This window comes from Brassica oleracea, chromosome C1 (assembly GCF_000695525.1).
Source record: "Brassica oleracea var. oleracea cultivar TO1000 chromosome C1, BOL, whole genome shotgun sequence".
NCBI classification, from domain to species: Eukaryota; Viridiplantae; Streptophyta; class Magnoliopsida; order Brassicales; family Brassicaceae; genus Brassica; species Brassica oleracea.
Window position 1 is genome coordinate 38,288,623 of NC_027748.1, and position 16,205 is coordinate 38,304,827.

General features: G+C 30.3%; 1 long non-coding RNA gene and 1 pseudogene across 1 annotated transcript; both read left to right on the forward strand.

The window, feature by feature from the left end:
* The first annotated feature begins 7,531 nt into the window (after positions 1 to 7,531).
* Positions 7,532 to 7,949, forward strand: LOC106303889. Its single transcript, XR_001262575.1, has 3 exons — positions 7,532 to 7,610; positions 7,709 to 7,756; positions 7,835 to 7,949. It is a non-coding gene; the product is annotated as an uncharacterized LOC106303889 (long non-coding RNA).
* A 7,522-nt stretch (positions 7,950 to 15,471) lies between these two features.
* The window catches only part of LOC106339533, a 4,015-nt pseudogene continuing 3,281 nt past the window's right edge, over positions 15,472 to 16,205 (forward strand).

Below are 16,205 nucleotides of genomic sequence, written 5' to 3' on the forward strand. Positions count from 1 at the left end.
TTTTTTTTTTTTCTTGTGTAAACTCCACTATTTTGGATCGCAAGTGTATAATTTATCATATTTTATATTGTCTTATTTTACATGAATGGAAATAAAAGGTGGACTCTCCACCTTTTGAGTAAAATCCACCATTTTATTTATTTCCCATTCATACATAATCTTAGTCTTTTAGAAAACTAGATACAATTAAGTAGGGCGACAGCGATAAGGAGTGATAGGGTGACAGCGATACAGAGATTTCCCTTCCACTTTCACCGGTGTTTCAATGGTGTCTTTGGACCCCATTCCACCAGATGCGGAGTCTCTTCCTCCGGCCGATGGTACCATTGTCGAAGAACAGAGCTCTCCATGGCGCAAGGAGCAAGCTTCGGATGCTAGTTCTATGGATTGTGAAACGATTGAGATCGTTAATGGAGAAGCCTCAGTTCAGGTCCCCTCTGTGATCCTCACAGATCCGAATATTCTTTGGAAAAGTTTTGTGGTTGGTTACTTCATTGGAGATGCTCCACATGCGGGTCCGTTCATGCTACAATCAACTGTCATTGAAAAGAACATGGTCCTATTCCATGTGGAAAACCCTCAGACTCGTTTACGGGTCCTTCGACGCAAGTACTGGCATGTGTCAGACGTTCCTCTTGTGGTTAATGAGTGGTCTCTGGCTACAGCTTCAACGGCTCCGGAAATTTTTGGTATGCCTATGTGGGTATCCACATACCAGGGGTAGATTATATGGAGTCAAGATCACTGGCCACAACGAATGATTATTAGACATTCCAAATGGATTGAAGCCATCCGTACATAAGCCAAAATAAACATTACGAGGTTCTTCTGCAAAACGGGGATGTTGATCTTGAAAGTATTTCCACTCCGCCGCATCTGACGGATGACACATTTCACCCTCCTTTGCTTGGTGCTCTGCATGCCATCTCATTGCTGATGCAGTCTTCTTGCTCTGGTACATTCTCTTCAATCTGTCAGCAATAGGTAGATACCACATACGACTATATGGTACTTTTGTCCTACGCCGTTCATTTCTAGGCTTCCATCTTGGTGCATCACAAAATCGACATTTATCCCATCTTTCATCTTCTTTCCAGAAGATCATACAATTGTTAACACAGACATCAATTGTGTGGTAGGGGAGGCCTAAATTGCGCATCAACCTTTCTGTCTCGTAATGTGAAGCGGTTGATTGGTTTCCAGGTGGTAAATAGTCTGATAACATTTGGCATACCGAATCCACACATTTTTCACTCATATTATAATCTGTCTTATTTTGCAAAACTCGAGCAGCTAAGGATAACTGCGAGTGACCTTCGTGACAACCATCATACAAAGGATTTTTTGCTCCTTCTAACAAATCGTAGAATTTTTTTGAATGGTTCGAAACCGGATCTACAACATTTTGATAACTATCATCCTGTTGATAATTATCATAATTCAAATTATCACGAAATGCATCATTCACCATTTCCACATATCTATCTTCTACTAAATTACCAACTTCTTCACTACCACTTAAATGCGTCGGATCAACATAACTCGTTCCTAATCCCATGTCGATTTCTTCTCCATGGTTGTACCAAACATAATAATCTTCCATAAATCCTCTACTATATATATGTTTCAAGATTTTTTGCCCCGAGAGAAATTTTTCGTTTCTGCAAATACTACAAGGGCAAAAGAACTTACCACCATTGCTCTGCGTTAATTCCTGACTATTTGCAAACGTCATGAATTCTTCTACCCCCGCGACAAACTCTCTCGAGAAATTCCCCGTTTCTTCATCAATCCTCTTGTACATCCAAGCACGAAAATTTATATACTTGTTATAATTGCTCGTCATTGTTGTTCACGATTTTTTTTTCTCGAATTTTTTTAAGGATATGATTCTTATTACACGGGTGATGAGATAAGAAATGTGTCAGTTTTCATCTATATATAGAATATTTACCGACTGTTTTGCTACTATTTTGCCACTCTTTTGCTACTGATTTGGCGACAACTACAATCAGTCGTCAAAAACCGGTATACTAAACTCGGTAACGATTTCCACGTGTTTTGTAACAGTATTTTGCGACTGATGGCCGACAAAAATATAGCGACCTAGTATAAGTAGCTATATAGTCGTAAAGTAACGACTGAATAAGGACTAAATTTAGTAGTCGTAAATTAGCGACCAACTAGTAACGGATTTGTATTGGTCGCAAATCAGTAGCTAAATAGTAGGTATTCGGTTAGTATATTTAGCGACTACAGCTGTAGTCACTAAATTCAGTAGGGAAATCCCTGTTTTCTTGTAGTGGTTTTAATTTAATAAAAACCATAAAATAATAAATCACTTTATTACAATATTATGATTGTTTTTTGCATATGTTGTTTGAAATTTATTTTATTATTAAAACATGTTTTCATACATAAGTTCAAGTTAATATTTGTATTTTATAATTATGGTACATAGATGAATTGTTATAAACTTTATACTAAATATTAGAAAAAATACTATACATAAACATTTAAACTGAACACAATCCGAAATAAGAAATGAAAAGAAAAAAGGAATGAAAGTTATACATGTTCTTATGTACTTATTTCATGTCTTATTAAATAAGTCTTTAAATTTTATTTTGTTAGGAACTTTTAAAAAAAGGAAAACATTCTATTTCATAAATCTCCTTTTTCTTTACAGTAAAAAAATTAAATTAAATACTCTTTTACAATTTTGTTTAAGATTTTAGAAAATGTAAATTACTCTCATATAACCTATTACAATTATCTTCTCTTTAGAATTTCAGAAAAAAATATTGTTATCAAATAATTATTTTTAGTTATTAATAAATATTTTCAAAATTGCTATGCTACAATTTGTATCAATACTAATTTTACACTTCTTTTGTTAATTAAATAATTTTTAATAATTTTGATATCAAATAAATTTTTACAATTCTGTTTTGGTTAGGACCTAAAAGTATTATACAAATTTCTTTTTTTTAAGGATTTTTTATAGAAAAAGGAAAACAACTATCAAATATTTTTTTTACAGTTTTGTAGGATTTTAGAAAAGGAAATTAAAATTACATAATCTTTTAAAATTATATTTTGTCTAGGATTTAAAAAATAAAATTTCTATAAAATAACTATTTCCAGTTAATATTAACTATTTTTAAAAGTTGCAATTTTCAAAATTCGTTTTTTTTTCAATATTATTAATATTTTTACAATTTTTCTTGTTAATTGAATAATTTTTACTATCATGTTTATCATTTAATTTTTGAAGTAAAAATTAATATTAAATAAAATTTACAATTCTATCTGGTCAAGATTTAAAAAAAAACAAGAAAAACAATTAATTTGTTAAGATTAGAAAAAAAAAATCTTTTAGAAATTTCTTTTATTTAAGATTTTAGGAAAAGAAGAAGTTATTTTCACATAATGAAAGTTTTGATTGACACATTCACAATCTAATTTTTTAATTGACACATATCACAATCATATCAGGCAAAATATTTAAAGTTATTTTTTGTTTATATTTTTAACACAAATTTATTAAAAATTAAAGTTAGTTAATTATAAGAAAAATAAGATTACTTTTAGGTTTTTATTTTATTTAGACTTTTAAAAAGGAAATTGATTATTTTATTTCTGTTAGATTTTGTACAACTATTTTATTTTTAATAGAAAATTTTTGTTTAATTATTTATATATTTTGTTTTATACATACAAACACATATTTATCATATTCACATATACTCATGTATGACAATAACATCAAAATTTAAAATTATGTTAGCATCATAAGATGTAATAACGATGATAAAAAGTTAAGTTGTATCAAGAAATTAAAAGAAAATATTCAGGTAATATTTTTCATGTAAATGCTATTGTGTTTTGTAAAAATAATATGTGGAAGCTTAAATCTAAATATATATGTGAAATATTTGCAGCAACTTTTTATCATATTTTTTAACATACAATTATCTATTAAAAAGGAAAGTTATTTACTTATAAGAAAATAATAAGAGTACTTTTACAATTTTATTTTAATTATGTTTTAAAAAGGTAATATTATTTATTTTAAAGTTATTTTTTTCATGTTTTTATTAAATAATTCATTGTACTTGTCGGATTTTACAATTCGTTTTGTTTAACATTTTTTTCTTAAAACTTAATTTTTATCTTTTATAATTATATATCTTTATATCTTTTAAATCAAACATTATAATGAAAAATATAATAACAATAATAATAATAGTTATAATAATAATAAGACTATTAAATAATATTTCTAATTAATTTAAGAAAAATCGTTTTTATTATTTTAGTCTATATATTTTTTATTATGATATAGTTTAACGCATATTACATTTTTAAATATATAACTATCATGTGTCACAATCATGTTAATTAACAATTTTGAATGATCAAGCTCAATATAATCTTTTATAATTATATTTCCATTAAAAGTTTAGAAAAGAAAATTTATATTAAATAAATTATTTTCAAATCTAATTTTTAGGATTTTGAAAAGGGAAAATTTCTAAAGCAATTACTACTGAATATTTTTTAAAATCGTTTTTACTATTAAATAATTTTTTTAAAAAAATTTTAATTCATTTTTGTTATCTTATTATATATTTTTTTAATCATTATATATTTAAACACATATCACAATATTAGAAGAAAAATTATTATCAAATAATCTTTTGATTAGAATTTTAAAAAAGAAAAGTTACTATTAAATAAGACATGCATTTACAACGAATTATTTTTCTCGTTACATCTCGTTACTAATTTTGTGTTTTCTTGTAGTAATTATAGTGTGAACGCATATTACAATGTGTTTCGTTTGGGAACATAAACTTGATTTAGTGCTATTTTTGTCTTTTTCTCTTTTTTTAATACATAAAGGATAATTAAAAAAAAAAAGATTGGTCGAATAAGGAATAAAATAAAAATTGCATGCCTCTGAGTGTGTGTGACAGAACTGGTATTCATTTTAATTTTGTATCGTTACACAGTTTTGTGTTCTGAACCCGTTAACGCCCGGTCGCATTTCCAATGCATTTCCCATTTCGAAAAGTTAATTGGTTATTTATGCAAGGGCACATAATGGATCCTCAATAAACAATCGTACATATTCAAATACTAATGAAAAATGGAATTCCAAAAATATTACTGTCTTAACTTTTGTTACATTCCAAGTTTATATCATCCTATTTTCTATTCAAATATTATTATATAAAAAAGACAATTCTCTTTGACCAAAAAAAAAAAAAAAAAAGACAATTCTCTTACTCTAAGCCTTCCACGTCAGAAAATAGGATGACACGTGTCTCTCTCTAAGAAAGACTTTACAAACGTTCCAAATTGTTGGGTTCTTACGGTTTACATTGGGATTGGACTTGAATATGATAAAAAAAATTAGTCAACTGAGAGGTTCATTGTTTGTAGTTTTTGGATTAATTTTTGGTTTTTGTTTTTCCAAAAACCATTTTTTAACCAATCAAGATTTTAAAAGAATAGATTCTCTAAAATGTAGGAAAACTAGTTTTTGCAAATAACTGTTTTTTTAACACAAAAACCAAAAGCCAAATTTTCATAGTTTTTTTCTTATCCTACGGTGGGTTTCCAATTTTTTTTAAAATTGGTTTTATTTTATTTATATTTTAATATAAGAAAAAAGCAAAAATGATAATTATTGTAAACAAAAAAGGTTTAGTAAGATTCATTTTCTTACTATTGGTACTATTTATTAAAATTCGTGATATAGTCTTTTATTAATTTTTTTTAAACAAGAAATAAACTTCTAAATTACTTTTTTTTTAATATCAGACCAAAAAATCATTAATCAAATTTTTGAGAAACCAAAAGGATAATAAATTTTTAAATTCCGAATTCACAATATATTTATAATTTTATAGAGTTTCCTGAACTTATAAAAATACATTTAAATTTTATTTAGTATATTTAAATAAACTAGCTATTAATATTTTTATTTATAATATTTGATTTATAAAATATGTTAAAAATATAACTATTTTTTAACTTTTTAATTATGTATTTTCATTTTTGAACTGCATTAATTATGTTGTCATATATATATATATATATATATCAGAATTGTGGTTCATCTATCTAGCTCGCATTATTTTCTCTTATAAAATAAATTTATTTTTAAGTGGTAATATTTTGTATTATTTGTTGTTCATAGTAAGTAATATTTTACTATTAATTTTTATTTCAACTCAAAAAAAAATAATCATTCAAGTTTTCTAAAAACTAAAACTATACAAAAATCAAAAATCAGAAATTTTAGATAAATATTTTACTATTTTATAAAAACAAAAATCAAAAACTAGAAACCAAAATCACCATTCGTGTTTTTCAAAAACTAAAATCTACTGTAAAATCAAAAACCAGAAACTAAAAACCAAAATCTAAAAACTAAAAACTAAAAATCAAAAACCAAAAACCAAAATCTAAAAACCATCCAAACAATCATCACCTCAATCTTCGCACATCTCTTCTTCCCGTATGTCGACCAATGAACCTAGGGTTCATCGTATTCTCCATTGTGTTACTAACCAGAGAGACAATGATGTATTCAACAGTGTTTTGTGAGAATAAGTGTGATGATGATTCCCTGGATCAAACTGACTTTTAGTGTCATTTCGTCTCTGTTTCATCTCCCCGGAACAGTTACATAATGAATTTATTCATAGCCATTAATGATGTTCTTAATTCGTTCAACCACTGCAACCACGATTTCTCATTCATTGCATCTTCATTCTCTTCAATGCGGCGCATCTCCAACTATAAAAAGTAAGCTTACACACAGTAAACATCGTCCTCACAAATCCAAATAACAGTTGATTTTTTTTCTCAAAAGGATGACGTTGATTTGAAGACTGGGTTGTGCTTCCACTGTTGAGATCCTACTTCCAAGGTTCTGGGAATCAATAAACTTGAAACACCGTTGCGAGCTTATGGGTGTGGACATGTTCCTCTTCGACGCTAAGGTTATTCCGTTCTTAAAACTCATCATCGGAGTTTTGAAACAAAAATCCAGTGTCTAATCCTAGAATTTTCATACTTTTGTTTCCAAATCTTTATTTTAACTTTCTGCAGTGAAGTGATTTTGGACCATAATAGTAATGCACAAGCTACAGAGTAACTATAAGATTTGTCAATGAATATAAACCCTTTACTAACATTTCATTTTATTTTCTGAGTTTTCTTGGATTTGGTTTTGTTTGCTTTAGGAAAGCTCATTGTGCAAGCCAAAAGGGGAGAAGAAAGATCGTTTGCTATAATTTAAAACTTCTAACTTGACTCTAATCTTATTTTGTTTGCTAACTCTTTCATATCTTGCACAGCTGTTGCTTATTATGGCTCAAATTCTGCGCAGGAGATAGTGTCTCAAGATCCATGGGTGAATACTACAGCAGTTACAAATTATGTGATTCCGAACTCAACATACTGAGATGATGCTAATGCATGATTTGTTCTTGGATTTCCTAGCAGGATTTTACAGATATATCCCATGTGACTGGTAGACAGGTTTCGTTTCCATTCATTCAAAGAATTTGAAACAAATTGTGATCTCAGAGGTGAGCCTAAACCTGTAAATTCCAATATTTTATACTTTGACGGTTGTATCTGTATTGAGGTTCGAAGCTTATCTTTTGTTTGTGTTCAACTTTTCCAGATTTTGATTCGTAAGATGAGTAAATCACAATGGATATGTTTCAAAATGGTAGGTTTACTTTACTGTGTTAAAGTTTGTTTTGTGGCTTTGTTACTACATCTAAATTGACTCTGTTCTGTTATTTAGAATTGGAGAAATCAAACGCCGCTGGCCTGAATGATCAAAAGGCCAACCTTGAAGCTAGGTGCAGAAAGGCATAAGTGGCACAAGTGCGGCGGTGTACATCCTCACAAGAATCTAAAGAGCGGGCCAAGTCACATTTTCTTCATAAAGTTTTGATAGTTTTTTTTATTGGTGAATGGATGAGTGGGCGAGGATTTTGGTTTCCTAAAATTTTAGAATGTTAAATCATTCAAATTTATGTAATGTTGCCGTAACTCTGGGATGTCAATGGGTTTTAATGTTAAATAATATGCATTATGCCTTCAGTTTGATAAACGGATCCAGGGCCGGTCCTGAAAATTTGGAGGTTCTAGATCATTTACTAAAGATTTAAAAAATTTGAGAGTTTAATTTTTTTTAAAAAAAAAATTGAAGGCCTACTTACATATAAAATATTTCAAAAAATTTGGGGGCCTAAAATGAATGTTTCGTTAGCCTTTTCTCATGACCGGCCTGAACTAATCATCAAAATTTCAGATTGTTTACGGTAACAGTGTTGACAAACGATAGTTCTCCTCAAAACTAGATGCAATATACGACTTATAATAGTTTCAAGAACAAAAAATTTGTTCGTCCTTATGAAAATTTATAAGAATACATAAACTACGATTACATCCCATCACAACAACATCAAAAATCGATGCCACATGTTTCTATTACAAACAAACTAAACAGATCATGATTTTAGAAAGATACGTCGGATTTTACTATAAGAACTAAATTATAATTTCTCTTAATTAAAAACATTCAATTTAGAAAAAATATGACACATAAATTTAGCATCGAAATAGAAATCCGAGTCAATAATCATAAAGTTAAAAATCGTTCTTTCAAAAAGAACAACAACAACGAAAAACTTTTTTAGCAAAAAAAAACAACGAAAAAACTTAATACAATATATAGCATGCATTTCAAAAGTCAACATAATTCTTATGAATACGGCTGATAGACAAAAAAAAATGAGAACATTCAAAACAATTGTAATACTCAATAGCAAGAAAAAAATGGACACTAAAAATTTTGAAATGTGTAAGACAAAAAAAATGAATAATTTAAAATAATTTTGTTATTGTTTAGCTAAATAGATTATATATATATATATATATATATATATATATATATATATTAAAATAAACATATTAAACATATAATCAAAATTAAAATTTAAGCAAAAATCTCGGGCGTAGCCCGGGCTTACCCTGGCTTACCGTAGTTATATATATGATGTAGATTGACTTCTACTTATTTTCTTTCTGCATTCCATTAATCTATTCAATATAAAAATTAAATCAATTTCTAAAGAGTATAAAAATATAACATATTGACCAAGAAGGGAAGGGTATTCAAAACCAAAAAGAGAGAGAAGATAAATAACATACTGTAATAAATGTTTTTGTATATATATATATATATATTAGAAGGATGTACAAATTATATCAAGGGACTCTCTCTTCTCTCTCTCTCTCTCGACAAAAGACAAAAACAGAGCTTAACCTAGATCTTGTCGGGTGGTTGGGTGGCCGGTGACTCGTCTTGCCATCGGTCACCCCGTCGTTGTTCTTCTTTCTTTTTTTGTTCGTCCTTCTTCCTCAGTCTTTTCCCGTCAAGATGCGTGCTGTTCTGGGATGGCTTAAGCTTCTGTGGAGTTGCTCGTAGTGCTCCGTTTTAGGGAGTTCAGGCCGGATCTGGAGTTTACTGTGAGGCTGGTGACGAGGGCTGGGTGCAAAGGGTCGTCACGGTTGGAAGATTCTTACTCCTAGCTCCAGATCTGAAGTTCGGAGCAGATGGATGTTATTGCGACGGCGTCAATCTTCTCCACCGGTCTTTAACTCCATCATCTTAGGTCTTTTAGAAATTTTAACGGTTTCTGGTTGTTGAATCTTTGAGGTTTATGGTTCGTGGTCCGTCAAAGTTCGTGGTAGAGACCCTTATCTACAGCGGGTAGGCGGTGGTTGGTTCCCGTTTGGATTAGATTTGTGGTTTTTCTGTCGCGTTGGTTTGGCTGTTGTTTGTGGCGACGTTCTGTGTGGCTCGGAAGCGAGGTGTGCTACTGTTATGTGGTGGCGCGTAGGACGCTCTAGGCGCGTCTAGAGTTGTTGTGGCGGCGCGTCGGACTCTGATTCGTCGGTGTTCACTTGGTTTCCACCGAGTCATCAGTGGTTCAGTCCTTATCTTCCTTTCAGTGTCTCGGCGGTCTTAGAATTTTGGCAGTACCATATTGGTGCGGAGCTTTTGGTGATTGGAGTAGTGTTTTTCGGTTTTTGGGATATTTTTCTTCTCAATTTCAAGTATAGATGCACCAAATTTTAGCAAAAAAAATATCAAGGGATAGATTAAGCAGGTTCTATATAATCAAAAAGTTAAGAATAAGTGTGGCATTACTTTTCACAAAATGTGGGAAATTAATACGGACATTGTGGGTCAGCATCATTTTTCATTTTAAACGAAAGTGAGTTTAGCATCTTTAGCTCTTTACACTTGTGGGTTCATAAAGAAATCGAAAGAGAAGCAGAGGATGGGTGGGTTTAGGTTTAGGTGGAGCGGACAAAACAACAATCCCTGATTTCGAGGTTGCCTCACGTGAGGACAACGAGCTTCACTCATTCTCACCTACTCTCACTATTATAACTTCTCTTTTACCTTTTTAATCTTTTTTCTTTAATTCCCATTTACATTAGCATAATATGCATTCCAAAATGATAGTATTTCGCAACTATTTTTACTACACCAGATGAACATTGTTTATGGTCCTATAACATTTTTGGGTTTTACTTTTGTTAATAGTTTAGTTACTTATGTAGTTACAGGTGTATATGCGAAGTGTGAACTTTGGTTCTTTAGTGTAGATGAGTAATATTCCTTTCATCTATACTATTAAAACAAAATACTTCCTAGAATTTTGCCCTAAACTTTTTAAGATAATTACATTGTTATATCACTAGTGACATTTCTTTTTTTTTGATATTCCCTTGATTTAGTTTAGATATTATAGATTTTGCCGTGACATTTAATTTTAGTACCAATTTTTAATTTGACTCGAGTTAACCAATATTTTCCAAAACCTTGTTTTCCTTACATGTCAAATAATACTAACTAATAATATTCATGTGTTATTCTCTTAAAATATTATTCTCCTTCGTTTAATCAATAATATATTTAATTCAAATTAGAAGGTTTGGTTTAATCTATACAAAAATAACTTATAAAAATTTAAGCTCAAATGTTAAACTCAGACAAAAATAATGTTTATTTTAAACCAAAGAATAAAAGCGCGGGTCAAATCTAGTTTCAAATTAATTATCATTTTAGAGTTAATTTTGTTTTATTTTTAGTGTCGTTTTATGTTTTCAATGCATTTATTTATTAATTTTCCAGTTTTATTTCTACTTTTTTAACTCATTAATTAAAATAATCAAATAAAATGTATTAATTAGGAATAAAATAATAATTTAATGATTTTTTTAATTTGTGTAAAAAAATTTAGAAGGACAAATAAAGTGAAACGGAAAAAGTACTAAATAAATGCATATGAACCTGTAAATGTTTGATGTAAAAAAAAAAAAGTACTATGTTTTATTAACCGGCACATGACAAACATTTAAGTCCTTTCTATATTAGCACACTTTTGAAAAGAATAAATAAATTAAAGTAAATACATAAATAATTAATGCACCATGAGCCATTATCTATAATATATTTGCGAAAATATTACTTGTGAAGTGATTTTTCACATTCGAACTCCCACGTTAAAAGTTAAACTGGTTAACGTCATTGATATCCTTAATAAATAAAATCTATTAATTTGTCAAAAAATAAAAAGATGTTAAAATTTTTCTGATTAGATAAATGATTAGAATTAATAATAGCAAAAATTATCCGAAATATAACTAATAATAATAAGAATTATCCAAAATATAAAAAATTATACTATTATTTGCGAAATAATTTTTCGTACCAAAAAACCCTTTTGGTTTCTCTCGGAAAAAAGTAGAGTCAGATCGATAAACATGCAGAATCATTACCAATCAACCTCAGGCAATCTCCTTTCACTTAGCTTTTCATGATCAATCGATTGTATGTTCATCAAAACCATTATTGACCGACTGAAAACCTTTTCTTTTCTTTTTTTTTCCCTTTCGGATACTGCTTGCATGTCGAATCGGACGATTTCTGTGTTTGTCCGATGAGATTCATATGTTTTCTATATGTCAAAAGAATATCTGAATAAAATCCGTTATCTCTCAAGACAAAACGAACATCGGGAGTTTTAGGATCTAGCTACTATGATCTCTTCAGGTAATAAAACTTTGAAACTATTTCCTCTTCCGTAGATCGCAGTTTCATCGGAACCAATTTTTAAAAACGTATCGAGAGCTAACTTTTTAAAAAAAAATCCAAGTGTCAGACAGATTTTCAACTATACAAGTTTGATATTGTTCAAATTTTGCCAAAACCATTAAAGGTATGTATTAGATATATTTCCTTCCTTATAACGAATTGTCCATTTTCTTTTCAAGCATTTTGTTTCTTAATGATTTGGTTTTGTTATTATAGATTAGTTGTAATAGTTAGGTAAAGCCGACAGATTCTGTCTGAAAAAATGCATTACTATAAATTTAGTATTTCAGACTCACAAACTTAATGTTTAAGATGAAGGTGAATCCACATAAGATTTAGCCTATATACATTACTAGGATTATAGGTGTTCATTGAGTTTTGCATTAGATTGTTTTCTGATTGTAAAGTGTAACTTTATAGGATTTATAAAAAAAAGGAAATATAGAGAAGATCTCGTTATAATCACATATCTTGAGCATCAAGCTGACTAAAGTTATGGAAACTGATATTCTGTTTTAGAATATTCGGATATTTGTGTTAAAAATGAAGATTGACTTTTCTAGTTTATATATAATGAGTTAAAATCGAAATTCTGTTACCATATTTAGCTAGTTAACAATTTTTTCTTATTTAATTAAATCAAAGTATATTTTTTGACAGATATCTTAGAAAATTACGTTTTTCCTTATCAGAAAGGGGCCCTTAGGTATTTAGTAACTCCAACATTTCTTGTTTTACTCGAACAGCAAAGGAGAGGCACTTGTCTAGAGAGGTGCTTTAGCAACTCGACTGAAATTGCATTCAGCTGATGATTGATTCCAGTCAGTGCTTCAGATTGTCTTGGGTTAATATGAATAAATCGGTGAATCACCTATTTGTTCTGGTTCCTAGTTATTGAGGATATGATGAAAGGAATTTAAACAAAGTTAGCAAATAATTATTGAAGTGGACATTTTTAATTCAAACGCTAATTTATTGAAAAACAATATGCTAAAAAGATCCTAATTATCTACATATTATCGGATTTTAAGATTTATTTTGAAGGTTAACAAATCAGGGTTTAATGTTTGTTTTGAAGGTTTGTTCGTAAAGTTTATGGTATTTTCTTTTAGTTAAGAATATGCAAACAATTGTAATAATAACATATCATGATAAGTAACCTTTTAAGGTATACGAATTGGTCTAAGTATTCTTTGATAAGAATATGTATTTTTAGGGTTTAGTATTTGCAATACACTTTGTAATCATAAAACGATCGTGTGAAACTCTATTTTATTAAAACAAGGTTTATATGCGTCTAAGTTGTTTATTTCCTCAACGATTTTGCAGTTTAATATTCCCCATTAATTTCGTCAATAGCAGTTCACGAGGCGGCTTTGGCATATGAAGAAGGGACTTGGATGAAGTTCTTTTCAATCATTTTGCTCGTAAGTCCAAGGAGGAGTACAAGATCAATGTCTCCCAGAATGCCAAGGCCTCTCTCAGCCTCGGGGCTGCGTGTGAGAAGCTGAAGAAGGTTCTAAGCGAAAATCCTGTGGCAACATTGAAGTTTGAGTGTAACGCTCTTATTTCTCATGGTTGATCTTTTTTTTTCTTTTTTGCAGATTGGTTCAGTCATCAAAAGGCGAGAGGTCAAACCTTGAAGTGAAAGTGAGATTGATCCTGCACGGAATCCTCTCTGTTGAATTGTTGAATCGGCAACTGTAAGTTTTTTTTGTAATATTATACAAAATAAATTAGAGGCATAGATACTATGAGAGATGTTGAAACTAAATGCCTATGAAAGAAGTTGCCAATATAACAAAGCTAAAAGATTACTTTAAAAGCTAGTTTTCAGTTTGCTACTCCTAGTTTTTGGTATCACGGGAGAGATAGCATGGTTGCGAAAGCACTATAGATGAGGAAAACTAAGCCACTGCTCATAAAAAGTCCTTTTGGTTGTAGTATTGTCTGAAAATCAAAAGCATATTCTGGTTTACATAAAATCTGTCCACATTTGATCCATGGGATAGTTTTCAGTATACAAGGGCAAAACATAGAACAATAACGAAGAAAGATCAAAACAATAAAACACAAATCATATAACAATAAGCTAAAACAGTTCAAGCAAAACTAGCACTAAGCAGCCAGCTCCACACAGAACATCAGAAGTAAAGAGCAATCTCTACTAGTTGTTCTGTGTAGGACTAATGATTATGTTTGTTTACTATCGATTCACTTACCATAGACAATATCAGATTGAAAGTCAACTACTTTTAACAAATATCAAACAAACTGAATGCTAAAATGATCCCAATATATTGTTATAGATTCCTCGCTTTCTTTCGTAGATGCAATTTGCAAACATATTATCATTAGCCACAATAACAACAACATAAAAGACAAAAAAAACATTATAGTAATCCTTGGAAATGCGTTGTCTCGAGCGAGTATGCCACACGAAGAACACAAACACAAAGTTTAAAACTGTCTGTTGGTAATAGACAAAACAACATTTAGGAAGACTCTCAGAATTCAGACACGTCAAAACATAACATGTGAAAAATCATTGAAGAGAAAGATAAACTGATACAGAACATTGGTGTCAAATCTAGGCTTAGTAAAATTGGGAACTAGCATCATATTCAAAACGAAGGAACGCATTAGGATCCGCAGAACAACAATACGAAACGAAAACGATAGACAACATTTTGACACCCTACACCAAACCATCTTGGAAATAAGATCGGTTTGATTGGTTAGTGAAACCCATATGGGCTTTTACTTGAATATGGAAATCATTAGAAGTGATCAAATTTATAAACTGAATCAGCTAAAACTGAAATTGTAAAAGAAACTAAACAACAAAATTGTGATTAAGTGCATGAATATTTTTTGTAAATAAGTTATAGAACTAAGACGTGTTAGGAAAATTGAAAAACACACATTAGTTTTCACATTTATCAGTTTGTGTGTGTTTACTATAAATACTATGGATTCGACATTTTCAAAATTATAGAACATGAGAAATGTACAGATCACTTATACTTACACCATTCTAATAAGGGTTGCCCAATAAGAACTGTGACTAAGGAAATTCTATGACACGTGCTAAGATAATGAGACCAAAAGAAGAGTTTAGTCTAACAGTTGTGGCTTTAATAAACTCAAGAGAACCATGAGAAATCACTATAAACGAAAAGGCATATATGCATACATTTTCTGAAACAGACACGTGCATGTTTTTTATAACTAACTCGTTTTGACCTGATGAGAATTACTGAATGAGAATTGATCACAAGGAAGAAAGTGGCCGAAGCAATCTAAGACGTGGTGGCGGTCATTTCCGAGGACGAGGTTGTGGTGTAAATGAACGAGGTTGGAGACCATATGAAGACAACTTCAACCAAAGAGGAGAGAATTCATCAAGAGATCGTGGAAGAGGAAACCCAAAATCAAGGTACGATAAATCAAGCATCAAATGCTATAGTTGTAGAAAATTTGGACATTATGCTTCTGAGTGCAAAACTCCAAACAAGAATAGAGTTGAAGAGAAGTCCAACTATGTTGAAGAAAGGAGTAAAGAAGAAGATATGCTATTGATGGCTTACAAGAAGGATGAACCAAATGAGGTTCACAAGTGGTACCTTGATAGTGGTGCAAGCAACCACATGTGTGGAAATAAAAGCATGTTCGTGGAGCTTGATGAATCGGTCAATATGGCTTTGGGAGATGAATCGAAGATGGAGGTGAAAGGTAAAGGAAATATTCTCATCCGCTTAAAGAATGGAGATCATCAATTCATTTCCAACGTTTACTACATTCCAAGCATGAAGACCAACATCTTGAGCCTAGGACAACTCTTAGAGAAAGGTTATGACATTCGACTAAAAGATAATAGCCTTTCTTTAAGAGATAATGCAAATAATCTCATCACAAAGGTGCCAATGTCAAGCAATAGAATGTTTGTCCTAAACATTCAAAATGACATTGCACGATGTCTCAAGATGTGCTACAA